Here is an 11,138-nt window from a genome sequence, read left to right as displayed (position 1 = left end):
TCAAAAGGCTCATTTCTTTGGCACTTGCATTGTGATCAAGAACACACACATCTTGCAAAACTCTCAAGACTTCTCCAGGAGCTTTCTGATCATCAAGGCAGACTCCAAGTGCTTGCTAGGCTTCATTAGGACCTTGGTAATCCTTTATATCATCCTATAATTCGTTCTAGCATAGATTATTAGTTAAAAGTCAAACCGTTATTCTTATAATTTGACTTTTCGATTAAACGAGTTTTACTCTGTCATTTCTCAAATTGAAACCACTGTTATGTTGGTATTTATGTGGGAAACAAACCCTCAAAAGGGTATTCTCTGATTCCCACTTTATGCATGCTAATTGTCGAGTCAAAGGCGTTCTTAAAAAGTCAACAGAAGTGGTTTTTGCAAAAATAAGCTTAAATGGTAATGTAGAGGACATGCAATCTGTTTGATCATCATAAATAACTTATAATATATGTAAGAATGTGTTTTATCATAATCAACTCGACAATCTTGAGTATAAATACGAATCGGAACCGAAAGTCTTATAAAAAGACTTTTTCGTAGACTATCGATTCGGATCCGTACATGCATGTTTGAGACCTGTATTGGAGAGTACTTTGAACCATTTTTATTTTGGTAAAACTCTCTGGAATTTTTATATCTCGAGTCTATTCTTAGCCGATTCATTTGCATGTTCCGATTTATGCTTAAAGTTGACTATTTTGCCCTTTTGATATAAACGTGATTTTTGGAAAAGTGAAAGAGTAGAAATCTTTATTTCTAATATATAAACTTGCACCGAAAATTTGAGACCCGTTGGTGGTCCAGATTTTGAATTATGGCCGATAGCGTAAAACTATATCTTAAAGTTACATAAACGGCGCATTTCGCATATGACCCATTTCAGGCCACGTTTTGATACAAAACTTTTTACCCACTGATGTTATATAATATTTTGGGATTTTTGATGATTTTTATTTGATTTTTGGCTGAACGGATCATACGTCGCTAAGTCGATTCGGTGGATGCCGGTTTTGACCGTTTAAGCCATAAAATGAGTTTTATACATTCTTTTGACCTCAAACCTTTTTCTACTGATCTTATTTGTTAAATAAATTATTTTGAGCGTTCTGGAAATATAAAAATCTCAGCTTTCTTTTGAAAACCCGGAAACGGCTCTAAATCGCATTTTTAGCGTTTTTAGCGCATAGTAAGCGTTATACTCATTTTAAACATATAAGACTCATACCTACTGATGTATTTGGTATATTTTCATATAATAACGGTAAGTATAAATGTTTGAACTCAGATTTCCAGTTTTGGCATTTTTAGCCCTTGTGAAATTACTAAAATACCCCTACGGTGCATAGATTGATTTTTAATGTTAAGTTTGGTATATGGGTCATACCCTACTGTTATAATATGGCAAATTAAGTATATTTACTGTATAAATCAGACTTGTAACTCAGATTACCAAATTGACTCTTTCATAATCTTTTAAATGACCAAAATGCCCTTATGAGGCGTAAATTGAGTTTAAATACATTCGGGGCATAATAGGACATAACTTGCTGATATTATATCATATTTAAAGCATATTATCTCAGGGAACTTGCATATGACTCTTTTGGTTACCCGTAACGCCCTTTTTGCGTTCGGTTCGGTTTACGTAACTAGTTTGCGTAAATTGACCGAAACGGGTCAAACGTTATCATTTTTATCTCAAAATCCAGAATGTATTTAGTATACCCACATTATACAAGTATTCAAACTTGTCGGGTCTAAATCACATTCTATCCGGTCTTTCGCTTAATCATGCGTCTTAACCGTATATTTCTTTAAGACTAACCGGTCTAAGCTTAGGCTTAATTAAAGACCCGTCAGCAGTCTAATTGGTTATTTATACCATCGTTCCAGACTAGAGCTTTCCGGTAAATTGTACCTACGCTTACTTAGGAATACGGCTGAGTTATTATTCTTGCTATTTAAGACAGGAGCTAGCTCAGGTAAATACTTTTAACTTATTTTCCCTTATACGGGCTTGGGATACGGTATTATAAAAATACCGCTTGGTCGGGTGTAGAAACTGTTTAATCGGAGATGATTAAATTGCATAATCCCGTTTTAATCTGTGTTGATTGATAACAAATAACATTGGGGGTTAATGACCGTGTCCTGGATATCCTTGGCTCATTTTAAAAAGTGAATGGCCACGACGTAAGCACAAGGTGTAGGCAAAACACCTCCTGTTGCATATGTATAACGTATACTCACTCGTGAGATTATCTTCTTGTGAGATTATATTTGTGGTGTGTCGATTAATCTTGTCCGGCTTGTATTGTATAATCACCGGCCCTAAATGTTGGACAACCATGTAAATCGGATACAAGATTTTTATTAATAAAATTGTCCCAAGTATAAAGATTAATTTTGCCTCTGTGCATTTTAATCAATGTGTCAAGATATTTTGTGCCGTTTGCACTCGAATCACTTTTCAAACTCTTTTTCCAAAATGAGTCAGTTAATTGTATTTACCAGTGTAAACTGACGTATTTTTCCAAAAGGTTAAGTGACAGGTACTATGCGTAATTGGCTGGGAGCTCAGGGCGTCACTAAGGAATTTTGCAAGTTCTAGATGCCTTAAGTCTATTGAACAGTTTTCTTTTATTGATCCGCCTGTGGATCCTTTACCTTCCGTTGTAATACTTTGACATTACTTATATTCGGAATGTAATATATTTATCTTTTGCTTCCGCTGTGCATTTATATATTGTGTTGTTTGTCTATGATGATGCCAACTACGTCACTATACTCCCCACCGGGCCCACCGGTGACACGTGGAAAATTGGGGTGTGACATTAGTGTATTTTCAAGTTCCTAATACACTACTGCATATAATACACATAGTATACACTTAGCACAAAATTTGGTGTTCACTAAATATATATATTTTCTCTAAAAATATACATACTTAGTATTACTTTTAACTTGAAGAAACCATCATTTCTTGACTTGTAATTTTACACAAAAATTAGGGAAACCTTGGTAAATATTTTTAGGTGAATTGTTAGGGAATAAGTTTCACCAAAACTTATATTTTTCTAAGTGTCAAAATTTTATAAAAATTTTGACATGGTTTCCCTTAAAAATAGAGGTTTCCTATGTTTTCGAAACATGTGTTCATTTTCTTTTCAACACCAAAACAATTTTCCCACAATAATCACCAACAACATACACAAATTTTTCCATATGAAACATCATGGTGAACTTGTTTCTTGTTAAAAATGTGTAGTCTTTTAGATCTGTACTTTAAATAAGATGATCTTTCCAAAAATAAGTGTTCTTGGGTATTTTAACAAACTTTTATGAAACTTTATTTCATTAACCAACTCATCCATGAGTTTAAGGATCTTTAAAGTTTGTAAATCATGTTCTAAAAACCATATTTATGTTTATTAGAAAGATCATTACTTTTAACATCATGTTTAACCATGGATCTTTCAAGATCCATGCTTAATAACTTTAGATCTTTCAAAAAAAAAAAATAAGCTTTATGTAAAAATTTTAACAAACTTTCCATGAATTTTAGTTTCAAAAATTAGTTCTACACACACTTTATTGCTTCAAGATTACAAGATTATGCATCAAAATTCATTTTTCATTTTCTCATAATGCTTCATATGTTCATCTTCAAGTTTAACCATGGATCCTTCAAGATCCATGCTTAAACTTGTTAGATCCAAGCTTTAGCATACTTGATCTAAACATAAACACAAGATATAAGATCAACAACTTCATTACATACACTAAAATTTCATGTAATCACTTGTTTTCTTCATAAATATGTTAGATCTTCTCATTTTCTTCTTTAAAAGTTAAGTTGTTTAGATGGTGAAACTTGTACATAACATAAACATGAATTATTTTAGTGATCAAGAAGCTTACTACTAGCTCTAATGGCTAAGGAAGTGGCACAAGAATGAAGATGATGAACAAGGAAGAAAATGAGAGGTTAAAAGCTCCAAAGTGAGGTCCTTCCACTTCTAGCACCTTACGCCTTCTTAGATGGCGTCCATACACCTCTAGATCACCTTGGATTGAAAGATTGAAGCTTGAAAATGGATGTGTGTTGGTGTGTGGGTTGAGCCGAGACCAAAGGGGAAGAAGGAGGATGAGAAGTGTTGGAAGATGGTGAATGAACTTGTGATCTTAGTTTAAGATTTTATAAAATTCTCATAATCTTTTATGGCATATTTGTTGGAATATACTCCAACATAATCACATAAAATAGTCAAATAAAATCATGTGTGGGAGTGTGGGACCCTTGTCCCAACCGTCCAACAAAGGGGGGGGGGGGTAAAGTGTAACATTTCAATTGTTAGTTACATGATTTAGTTGGAATGTAATGGTATTAGTTAGGTATTTTTAGGTATTTAGTGTTTAGGAGATGTAATAAGATGTTCGGTGACCGTAACTAGCTTCGTAACACTAAAACAATGTTTCTAGTGAAAATTTGGTGTTTCAGGTAGTGTCCGGTTGTTCGTTTCATTACGGTTCGTTAAAGTGCTAAATTACGCAGTTTCTCTAAGTATGAAACACCTTTCTTGACAGTTTCAATTCCTGACACTTTGTAAGTTATTCTGGACTCTAATTCATAAATTCTGCATGATATTGTTGTGTTAAAAGCTGAATTATTGCTGAATTAGGCTGATTTCAGCATTTCAGGTAAGTTTCGGGTGCTTTTTAGTGCATAGATTGGCTTCCGGAAAGTTTATATGTTAACCCTTGTATCCACACTTGGGTTTTAATGTATTTTAGATGTTGGACCTATTCCTAGGCCCTAATTCTATTATCTGACTGCTTTCTGCAGAATTGCTGACACAATGTGTCTTACCGGTGAGTTTACTAGTCTTTTTGATGCAACGCTTAAAGTAATGCATAAAGCAATATTCGATGTATAAAACGTGCATGAATTCACATGTATAGCATGTAATCAGACAATGTTGACATTTAAGCACATAATTGCAGATAATAAATAATAATTAAAACTGTACAAAAATTACCGGTTTTGTGCCAGTTGTCACACTACCCCATTAATCAACCATATAAAGGTGTCATCTACTTCATATGAAATGCACCCTTGTGATTCAATTTCATTACTTTGATCACACTCTTTTGTAATTCGGGTTCATCAATTTGATCACATATACACCATTGTGATTCAATATTCTCATGTTTTAGATTTACATTAGATTAGTTGATAATTGCATTTAACATATACAAGTATGAAATTCTTGTATGCACTTTTAACGCATTTACATATAAGTTCTATTTTCATCTTCAGTCATTTTAACCGGTTAAGTTAAAAATTGAAAAGTTCACATATTTGTGTCATTTTGGTTAATTTGTTTAACCCCTTTTCAATAACAAATAATGGTGAAATAATTTTTAAACTTCCCGAATTCAGTTTTGTTTGGATAGAAAATTTTCAAACCAAATAAACCTAAATGAATAAAAGGAAAACCTAATCGATAAACACCCTCAAACTTAATCGATAAACACCCTCTTAATATCCGTACGTGGTTAACTATAACATATGAAAAAATATAAAAAAGAATGAGTTAAGTTTTAAAAAGATAACAATATCCAATCTAAGGTAAAAATATAAAAAAGAATGAGTCAAGTTTTAAGAATTGAAGGGTCTGTATGTAAGTAACAACAACATTTGTTTTAAACCTAGGTTAAATTCTGTTGGTGAAGTTACTGCCGTAAGGTTTGAGGTATGAATTGAATTCTATTCACTAACCTTGATTAAATTAATCCATCACATAGCATAATATTCTAAGTTGACGTTAACCTCTTTAATTATGTCGTATGTGTGGATTCTCCTAAGATTTTGATAATAATCGTGTCTAAACAGTTATGTAGTTGAAAACATTGGAAAAGTGTGTCGGGTTAAGATAGTTATGTTAACGAGATTGCTTCATTAATTTAGTTTGAAAAATGACATATATACATTTTCATATGGAGCAGAAGCATACATGTGTGCTTCCCTATGTGATCGATTACCCACCTTATCTGTAAACCATCCTTGGTTAGTTGATCATAACCTCGAACCGAGACCATATTGTCTACACCATGCGTGACCCATTGCTTTTTGTCATCCCCTCCGATGATCACGGTTCGATTTTCATGTTAACAGTTAAAGAATACACCATTTCTGTTTGTCGGCTAGACTGTAAAAGAAAGAGGTTAAAATGGGTGGAAATGTCATATGCGAAACAGATGAAGAACATAACGGGGGGCTACGATGGTTTCTTGCACAGCCTAACCTGTTGCAATGGTAAAGTGTACGCGTTGAATAGTGTGCGTAGTAATGGTTTGTTATACACATTGATATTCTCATGAATTTGGTCTTGTTAAGGAGTGCCATGTTATAAAACTTGTGATTGTATTGAATAATTGTGTGTTTACAATGAAAGATAACAAGACTATAAATAGATAGTAATGTTACACATAAAACCCTCTAATATAACATAACATATAATTATGTCTAATATTCCTCCTCAAGCTAAGGCCGAGGAGCGACCTGTAGCTTGGATCGAAGAAGAAGGAATCGTTGTGATGATAGAGGCTTTGTGAATACGTTTGCAATTTGATCATCTGTTTTGATAAACTGTACTAAGAGTTTTCTTTGAGCAACCTTTTCCCTAACAAAATGATAATCAAATTCCACATGCTTTGTTCGAGCATGAAAGACTGGATTAGATGACAGGTAGGTGGCACCAAGGTTATCATACCACAAAGTAGGAACATATGTTATAGAGACGTGAAGTTCCTTAAGAAGCACCTCAAGCCATATAATCTTAGCAACCGTGTCTGCTAATGCTTTATATGTAGATGACCTAGAGACATGTTAGTGCATATTATAACGTAAACGTCGATCCGCAAACCAGACCTACAAGACAGTACGTTGTTTGCGAGCACACCATGAAATAAGGTTAGAGCCAAAGATGGCAAATCCACCCGTGGATCGACGGTCATCAAGGGAACCTGCCCAATCTGCATCAGAAAAGGTTGGGAGAGATTGTCCGCAAGTATCAGTACAGGCATGAAGAAGAGGAGCTGATTTTTGTTGAATCAGCAAACCAAAATGAGATGTGCCTTGAAGATACCGCAGAATTCTTTTAACCGCAGAGCAGTGATTTTTTGTTGGCGAGTGCATGAACTGACAAACTTTGTTAACTGCAAAAGTGATATCTGGTCGAGAGAGAGCGAGGTATTGTAAAGCCCCAACTGTTTATTGATATTTGACCCCATCATTAAACTGAGGACTATCACCAAGAGACAATTAAGAGTTGATTACCATATGCGAATTAACTGGTTTAGACTGAGAGAGACCGACTTTATGGATAATTTCATAATTGTATTTTTTCTAAGATAGAAGCAAGTCAGTACCACGTGGAACCACCTCGATACCTAAAAAATATGAAAGTCGACCCATATCCTGGATCACAAATATGGTGCTGAGCCGTTGAATTATGTGGTCAATGAGCCTTGGATTGTTGGCAGTTAGGATGATGTCATCCACATAAACAAGCATGTACGATAAGTTACCATTGTGAGAGTAAATAAATAATGAGGGATTTGTTTTAGATCCGTGAAACCCAAGCTGCAACATAACCCCAGAAAGAAAATTAAACCACGCCAGCGGAGCTTGTTTAAGACCATATAATGATTTATGAAGCAAACAGAGATGATTTGGCTTTGCGGGATCAATAAAATCCTATGGTTGTCTTTAATAAACAGTTTCCTATAGGTCACCATGTAAAAACGTGTTATGTACATCGAGCTGACGAAGAGGCCATTGCCGAGTAACAGCAAGTGATAGAACCACACGAACAATTGTGGATTCAACAACAGGACTAAATGTCTCATGATAATTGATCCTTGGTTGTTGCTTGAAACCTTTGGCGACTAGCCGAGCTTTGTATCGTTTTATAAGTCCATTTTCATCACGTTTCAACCTATACACCCACTTACTATCAACAACATTGGCATTAGGAACAAGTGGTATCAAAGTTCAGGTGCCATTTCGCAATAGCGCTTTGAATTCCTCCATCATGGCAGTACGCCACTGAGGACTTTTGTTAGCAACAACAAAGGTGGAAGGTTCGATGATGGAATGGTTAATGGAGGTGTGAAAAGCAGAGGCGTTGTATGGAACACGTTGCTTGGGGTAGGACGAAGATTGGCAGGACGGGTACGTGTTTGACCCATGGTAGTGGCGAAATCGGAAGGTGCGGGGTTGGTGGTAGCGGGATGGTTAGATCAGTGTTGAGTATAGGAAGATTGTAAAGGTGTGACAGTAGAATTGATGGGTTCGGTTGGTGATAGGTTTGTGTCGACCGGTGGTGGGGCCGTAGGTGAGGTGGTTGGGTTGGGTGATGGTGGGGCTGGTGGATCCATGGGTAATGGGTTAGGTAATTTTGGGGCTGGTGGATTCGTGGTTAAGAGGACTGGTGGATCCGTGGATAATGGGCCTAGTGGACTAGTGGGTTGTGATGTCGGATCAGAAGTGTTTTGGGTCGTGGTGGGTCTGGGTGTGTCGGTCGGAGGGGAAACATGTGGATTAGTCGAGGGATAGGAAGAGTAATACGGATCAGGAGAAGGGGGTTGGAAAGGAAGTTTGGAGAAGAGGAAAATATGATTCATTAAATCGAACGTGTCGGGCAATGTAAATGTGATTGGAAACAAGATCAAGGCAATGATAAACATGATGAGAGAGACTGTACCCTAGAAAAATACATGGGATAGAGCGAAAATCCATTTTGTGTGGATTATATGGATGGAGATGAGGGAAACATTGGCACCCAAAAACACGCAAAAAAGATAGACCAGGTTTGCGGCTAAGAAGATGTTCAAAAGGAGTGATGTTGAGGGAAGTTCGAGAGGGCATGCAGTTGATTAGATAAGTGGCGGTTTCAAAGGAAAAGTTCCAGAATCGCATTAGAAAACCAAATTGTGCCAAAGTAGTGAGATGTGTTTCCACTACATGACAATGTCGTCGCTCAACAAACCTGTTTTGTTCGATTGTACGAGGACATGATAGGCGATGTATGATGCCAAAAGATTTGAAGAAGGAAGAGAGATTCTGAAATTATCCCCCCAGCCAGATTGAACCGACTTGAGTTGTGTTCTAAATTGTCGTTCAGCCATTGCATGGAATTGTTTAAAGGTGCTAAAAACAACATAATTATGTTTGAGGGGAAAAATCCACATGTATCTAGTATAATGATCAACTCAAAGTAAAAATAAAAATAAAGATGACCATAAAAAGAAGTAACACGACCCCAAACATCACAAAAAATTAAATACAAAACATGTATACTCTTATAATTGGAAGAAGATAAATGTAATTTGGAAGATTTTCCCATAGGACATGAATTACAAAAATGAAAATCAGAAGTTTTTGTAACATGAAGACTATTTATTGAAATGATAGACTGTAAAAGTTGAGAGGTGGTTGTCCAAGTCTTTGATGCAAAGTTGTAGAAGAAGCTCGAATCGTCGAAAAATCAATGTTGGAAACAAGATGAATATTTGGCAAGCGGAAGGAGTAGTGATGTGCTAAAAGTGGTCAATTAAAAACTAATTAGTTTTAACCTAAACTAGAGACACAAAGTTTTAAATTTATAAACTAAGATTATCTAAAACCTAGACCACACAACCGGCAAGTGTACCGATGAATGCAGTATAGCCTAAGTAAGTCCGAGTATCGAACCCACGAGACTATCTAATCACGTTTAATAGACTCAACTAACTTATTTAAGACTAACTTGACTTGAATTGTTTTTATTGTTTTGAGGGGGGGGGGTCTAACAAATTACTAAATTAACTAAAGTTGAAGGGGACACGAACTAAGATTAAGGACGAATTCAGATGATGGGGAACACACTACCTAGGCTAGAATCCTATACATGCTTGACACGTTCTATCGGTTATGAAACTAATGTGGAAACCGGGATCTTAAGATGTTAAACTTAAAGGATAACCAAATAGAACACTTGACCCTTCTCGAGAAGACACTACCTAGGCTAGAATCCTACACATGTCTTCTACAATAAATTTCACTATCTTTTCCTTAGATAAAATTTCTTCTAATGAGCTTTTCTTTGGTAAAGATCCTAATGAAAAAGCGTCAATTGAGTGAATGAACTCATCTTAAATTCACAAGCGACTTGTTGTCTGCTTAAAGTCTTGTTCTAATTTACCTCAAAGAGTCATTCGTTAACTCTAGTTGATTATATGATATATTGATATCTAAATGGTAAGATGATGGAAAGAATGTAAAAGTTATTAAGGGTTGTAAGTTGATAGCTTCTTGCTTCGAGAGAGTAGAAAACTATCTCCTTGTTCTCAGAATGTACATACTAAAGTAACTCTTGTTCGCCATTTCTGGCGTTTGGGCTTCAATGCAAAAGCATGCCTTGCCACATACGTAAATCGTGTGTCGTCCTAAACTCTATTTTCTCCTGTTCCATGGAATCATTTAACTTGAACACCTCAACAGATTCTCCAAACTCACTCGCAACGACTAGTAAAAGTTGTTGATAATACGGTATAGGATTGAAAAATCAATTAGAAAACAATAAATAAATTAGTGTTTTGTACACACTATCTTTTGTCTTGTGACTATGGAACAGGTTAAACAAATTGGTTCTGCGGAACTAGAGGTGCACAAAAACCCGGTTTCAGCCCCGACCTAGGACCAGTTCCTACCATACTCGACCCGTGGGTACAAACCAGTTCCAGACCCGAGTTTAGAGAAAGGAACCGAACTAGAACCTCCCGGAACCACCGAAACTGGTTCCACTCTACCCGATCAAATGGACCAGAAACCGGCCAAAACTTGAAAAAACAAACTGGTCAAAAACCCAAACATACCCGGAACCGGTTGTTGACTTGTTGACCAAACTCCTACCTGGTTGACCGGTTCCTACCCAGTTTCCGGTTCCAAAAAAACCCGTTTTGTACACCACTATGTGGGACTAATTGTGCAAAATCAATTACAACAGTTGTAAAGCAGAGATGTTTGTCGTCACTAGTTATAAACTAATTGAAACAACCGTGGATGATTACTGATAACTTTGAGA

This window comes from Helianthus annuus, chromosome 1 (genome assembly GCF_002127325.2).
Source record: "Helianthus annuus cultivar XRQ/B chromosome 1, HanXRQr2.0-SUNRISE, whole genome shotgun sequence".
Classification (NCBI taxonomy): domain Eukaryota; kingdom Viridiplantae; phylum Streptophyta; class Magnoliopsida; order Asterales; family Asteraceae; genus Helianthus; species Helianthus annuus.
The sequence above is the reverse complement of the archived record's forward strand: the minus strand, read 5'-3'. Positions refer to the sequence as shown.